The 6000-nt window shown below is 49.9% G+C and overlaps 1 non-coding gene across 1 annotated transcript; it reads left to right on the top strand.

Moving 5' to 3' along the window:
* The first annotated feature begins 1296 nt into the window (after positions 1 to 1296).
* Positions 1297 to 1514, top strand: LOC141089000 (small nucleolar RNA U3). The gene has a single exon (XR_012232125.1). It is a non-coding gene; the product is annotated as a small nucleolar RNA U3 (small nucleolar RNA).
* Positions 1515 to 6000: the final 4486 nt, after the last annotated feature.

Raw genomic sequence — 6000 nt, 5'->3', positions numbered from 1 at the left:
ATGACGCAAGGAGCGAGAGAGCCCCCCCCGATGACGCAAGGAGCGAGAGCCCCCCCCCCCCGATGACGCAAGGAGCAAGAGAGCCCCCCCCCGATGACGCAAGGAGCGAGAGAGCCCCCCCCGACGACGCAAGGAGCGAGAGAGCCCCCCCCCGACGACGCAAGGAGCGAGAGAGCCCCCCCCCGACGCAAGGAGCGAGAGAGCCCCCCCCCGATGACGCGAGGAGCGAGAGAGCCCCCCCCGATGACGCAAGGAGCGAGAGAGCCCCCCCCCGATGACGCGAGGAGCGAGAGAGCCCCCCCCCCCCGATGACGCGAGGAGCGAGAGAGCCCCCCCCCCCCCCCCCGATGACGCAAGGAGTCAGCCAGCCCCCAATGATGCACGGCCATTTTGTGTACATGAATAACCATGGATGCCTCTGCTGTGTGTGGAAGGAGTCCTCTCCACATGGTCACCCTGCAATCACGTCCATTATTGTGTAATGGGGTTACCACACGGGTCACATTCCGTTTGTTGCCACATCCATGGCTCTCCTTATGTCTAAGGCCCTGAAACCTTCATGTGAAGCCGCTGATGGACACACTTGGGCGCCTTCTGACCTTTTCAGCAGTGTCCGCCTTTTTGATATCTCAGTCTAGTACAATTTCTGTGGCCTCCTCAAGAAACCCAGCGGACACTGGCGGAAGTGTGGAGGACAGATCCGCCTGGATCCCGCTTATCTGGCCTTGACATGGAACCACTGAGATAGGGAACAACTGAGCGATCTCCCGACCCCTGCAGCTCCAGGACATAACAACCAATGGGGAGGGAAGAAAAAGGAAACAAACGGACGGCCGTGCACAGCCCAGCGCCGGCTCTCACTGCCTGCACTCCAGCTGAGGAGGGGCCCGCGCCGCTTCTCCGCCATCGGCAGCCATCACATCATCTACCAAGCGTCCGCATCACACGTCACAGACCGCGCGCCGCAGGCCACCCCTCTCCTCGGCCGCCATTACGTTCCCACTTCCGCATGCGCACTTTCCCTAACCTGCTACTCAGCAGCAGGAAGTTTAATACTGCACTCCGATTGGTTGGTGGGCGTGTCATATGCAGATTTACTAGAAATGGTTTCTTATAGCTTCTTAGAGCATAATAATTCCAATATATGTCTTTCTATTCCAGTAATGAAGTGTGCGGCTGTGAGCTAGGAGAGCGGGGCGGCCAGGGCGCATACTCAGCATGGGGCAATGGTGTCTCTCCATGAGGTGCAGTGGTAGGGAGCAGGGTGTGGAGTGAGACGGCGGCGGGTTGATGGTTAAGACTATACTTTCAGGGATCATTTCTATAGTGTGTGACTTGAGAAATGTGCTCTAAAGTGCCCAACCTTCCCAACCACGAGGAGGAGCTGTAGTGATCTCTCCTGAGCGTGAAGTGAGCTCTCAGTTCTGCTTCATTGCAGGGGCTGATTGCTGGTGATGATCGTTCTCCTTCTCTATTACAGAGAGGGTGGAGGGGGAGATCACAAGCTGAGTGGTTGGTTTTTTTATTAAGTGAAAAATAGATGAATGCCTGTGCAGTGCGATTACCCATAGGTGTATTACATTGGAAGGATGCTTTGATTGTATTTACTCAGCCAAGTGCAGTCTTTGGGGTCTTTGTGATCAAATCCCACCAATATACTATATGCTTCTGTGTGTAGCTCCCAGACTGATTTACATTATGAACCGGGGACAAGAGGGTGGTATATAAGAGCGGGTGCAGACAGGGCAATTGGTGTTAGCGCGAGCCTACAAAACATAAGGTTGCCCCCCGATCAATGTTAGTCTGTGGCGCCACGCCGCATGGCCAAGTATCATGATATTAGGATCGCACTCAGGCAGTGGAACGCCCAGCGGGGCCAGGGGGTACTCGGTATCGGGCCCGTCGACTTCAATGGGGGATGGTGTCACAGCGGTGGCGACCCGGTCCGTGGCCCAGAGGCGTCCAGTAATAAAATAGGGGAAAGCTGTGTGCTATTTATGTGGTAAAAAAAATGAAAATAGTTATTAGACGGTGAAATACGTGACGCCACCTGTGGTATTCTAGTCAGAGGTGACCAGCGCTGCGGTGTTCTTCCTCTGGGATGGATATTGGGCGCAGCTATGATGTTGTAGCCCTCCACAGGTAGGGCTGTAGTCCCAGGGCAAAGATGTTAAATAAATAGTAAAAATGGCTGTAAACGTTGGGGTGCAGAGAAATGAGAGAAAGACAGAGAGGTGCAGTTTCTTTAGCTTTTACTGGTAATAGGTTGTAGTACGGAGTACCACATACAGGTGATGGAATGAGTCCGGCTCGCCTGGAGGCATTCAGGGGATCCACCTTGCCAGGTGGGGATTTAGGACCTTCCTTTCTGCGCTTTGTGTGTGGGTCTCCGCTGTATATAACTATGCTGCGACCCTCAATTCGTGATGGTTTCACTAACCTGTATGGCTGTCAGCGTGAGCCTATTCCACGGGTACCATTCTCTTCACCATCAGCCCCAGGCTCCTTATCCGCTGACGTGCCCTCAGGTGTTCAATGTCGCACAGGAATTTACAATTCTCTGTACTTTCAGATTCGGCTATCAGGGCCTACAGTTCCTGTCAGCCTAGGACTCTGATGTCCCTTTTCTCTTTATTAGCGCTTCACTCAGGGGTCTGCTATATGCAGTATTTTAGCTTCCCCAGAGTCTCTCAGTCTCTGCTCTTGTCCTTTCCCTCTTCACAGATCAGCTCTGCCTACGAGCTCCTCTCAGATCAATTCCCTGTCTTCATTTGACAGGATCTTCCAGAAAGATCTCTTTACCTCACGTCCTCACGTTTAGCTGTCATCATTTCTCCTCACAGCTGCTTTCGTTTCCATGACAACCCCCTCAGCTGACTTCTAGCTGACTCACCCCTCTGCTGGCCAGAATTTAAAAGGCATCTCCCTTTTCTGACCTGCAGCAGGAATTTGTGATTTTTTAATCTATGCTGCCTGGCATGGGGGTCCCTTTCTTCCTCCAAGCATGAATTCACCTCGTAGAGGGAGGCAATGTCATTGTGACAACCGGACTCTGGGGCAGTCAGTGAGTGCGTGGAAACCATCAGACAGCACTCAGGTGACATCTGACTGCACTCCCATTTCTTTGCACTGACACAATGGAGAACACTGAAAAAATGTTGCTCTCTATCATCTCACAGCGCGCTCCAATGTTCTCATGCGAGAAAATCAAATCAAATGCTGATCAGCATAACTGGCCCCATCCTCTCGCTTGAGAAAGTCTGTGTCCGTATGCACCCGCCCTAAGCTAGAAAAATAAATATATAAATTGGTGCATCAGTTAATAAACACTCTTATTGCATTTTTTTTAAATAAAGTCAATTTGCCACCTTGTAAAATGCTATTTACCTGAATATACAGGGTTAATCTGCATATTAATAACATAATTTAGCTAGCACAGCTACCGAGAGCCATTCGCTTTTGATAATAAGTGATGGCGTACAGTGAGCTGCGGCTGTAGGCACGGCCTGGAACAGATGCGCTGCACAGCTGTCAATCACAGTGCCGAGGCCATGATCACCGTATAGTGAGCTGTCGCCTCTCCGTACATGACCCCATTCATAAGAGCCAGTCTCAGGATGAGCTACATGTATGTTCTCCCAGCAGCCAGACGGCAATGTCACACTGTGCCTGCAGAGTAAGGGCCCCGTCACACTAAAGGATGCACCAGCGATCCTGACAACGATATGACCTTGTCAGGATCGCTGGTGCCTCACTACATGATCGCTGGGGAGCTGTCAAACAGGCAGACTCACCAGCGATCAGGACCAGCGAGGATGCTGGTATCCAAGGTAAATATCAGGTAACTAAGCGCGCGCATCACTTAGTTACTCACTGTGTACCTTGGATACCAGCTCCCAGCGCGAGCACGCAGGTATCCAAGGTACACAGCGGGTAACTAAGTGACGCGCGCGCTTAGTTACCTGATATTTACCTTGGATACCAGCTCCCAGCGTCTGCTTACAGCGCTGGTGAGATCGCTGATCGTTGGTCTCCCGCTGCCAAACACAGCGATGCGTGCTGGCCAGTGGGAGACCAACGATCAAAAAGCGGCCCAGGACATTCCTGCCCGATCAGCGATACCCGACGGGGGGGGCGGTCGCTGATGCATGTCACACACAGCGAGATCGCTGGCGAGATCGCTGTTGCATCACAAAATCAGCAATCTCTCTGTGTGTGACGGGGCCTTAACCCCATACCTGCAGGCATATACCATTGTCCAAAGTGACATGTTCCTGGGAGTCTTATCAGCAAAATACAGAGGCTTATTCAGTATGCTGCCAGCAATAATACTGCTCCTGTGAGTATGGACATGACTCCTCTTGCAACTCAGCCCCCGATCAGAGGCCCCCATTGTTCATATGTTGATGGTCTATCCTGCAGAAGAATGCCATCCTGCTGCCTCTGCCATGAGGTTATTAGCATCTGGCCCTATGCAGAGGTTCGAGGTGTCTCATGTGCGCTGCATTTGTGTCCTAAGTGCACAGATACCGCTGAATATAACAGTGGAGCAGGAAGTCTAAGGCCGGGGTCACACTTGCAAGTGCAATGCGATTCTCTCATCTCAATACCCAGCACTGCCACCGGCACTTGGGACCGGAGCGTTCAGTTGCATAGAAAGACATACAGTACAAGTAAACACAAAATGCAGTTTTTAAAGGGAACCTGCCAGCAGGATTGTGCAGAGTAACCTACAGACAGTGTCAGGACGGTGGCGCTGTTATACTGATTACAATGATACCTTGGTTGATGGAATCCGTCTTGTGGTTGTTGTTTAATCTTTATTTTCAGCTTTGAGGTAACAGAATATTGTGGAGTTACAAAAAAAGGAACTTTATCACAATGGAGCCGACGACTGCGCTGTAGCATGATACATGCCTGTATGCATTTATGCTTTATGCTATACTATTGCGGGGTTAAAAAAAATTATCTTCATGAAAATGGCACGCCAGTGCAGTTACATCTGTCGCGTTCCAATAGATGCTACTGCACAAGTGCCGCCAGTGGTGCCATTTTCTTGCAGCCAAATATTTGGGGGGGCTGCAGCAAAATGCCCCGAAGCACGAGAATCTCATTAACTGAAAACTACAAATACAGATTAAACATCAACCACAAGACAGATTTCATCACCCAAGGTATCCTTTTAATCAGTATAATGGCGCCAACCTGACACTGTCTGTAGGTTACTGTGCACAATCCTGCTGACAGGTTCCCTTTAAATGAAAGTCTTTATTATTAAGGGAAAAATAAATCCAAACCTACAGGGCCTGTGAGGAAAAGTGATTGCCCCCTAAACCTAATGACTGGTTGGGCCCACCCATAGCAGCAACAACTGCAATCAAGCATTTGTGATAACTGGTAAATAGTCTTTACAACGCTCTGGAGGAATTTTGGCCCACTCCTCTCTGCAGATTTTCTGTAATTCAGCCACATTGGAGTGTTTCCAAGTATGAGCCGCCTTTTTAAGGTCATGCCCCAGTATCTCAATCGGATTAAGGTCAGGACTTTGACTAGGCCACTCCAAAGTCCTAATTTTTGCTTTTCTTACACCATTCAGAGGTGGACTTGCTGGTGTGTTTTGGGTCATCATCCTGAAGTGTACTTCAGCTTGAGGTCATGAACAGAAGGCCAGAAATTCTCCTTCAGGATTTTTTGTTAGATAGCAGAATTCATGGTTCCATTTACCACTGCAAGTCTTCCAGATCCTGAAGCAGCAAAATAGTCCCTAACAATCAACTTACCACCACCATATTTTACTGTTGGTATGATGTTCCTTTTCTGAAATGCTGTTACTTCTACGCCAGATGTAATGGGACATACCAAAAAGTTCAGCTTTTGTCTCATCAGTCCACAGAGTATGGAGAGGGCCCTGTAGGCTTGGATTTCTTTTTCCCTCAATAATAAAGACCTTCATTTAAAAACTGCATTTTGTGTTTACTTGTGTTATCTTTGTCTAATATT

The sequence above is a fragment of the Dendrobates tinctorius genome, unplaced genomic scaffold (assembly GCF_039654945.1).
Source record: "Dendrobates tinctorius isolate UK_male_01 unplaced genomic scaffold, ASM3965494v1 ptg000007l, whole genome shotgun sequence".
Taxonomy (NCBI): Eukaryota; Metazoa; Chordata; class Amphibia; order Anura; family Dendrobatidae; genus Dendrobates; species Dendrobates tinctorius.
This window is presented reverse-complemented; position numbering and strand designations above follow the sequence as displayed.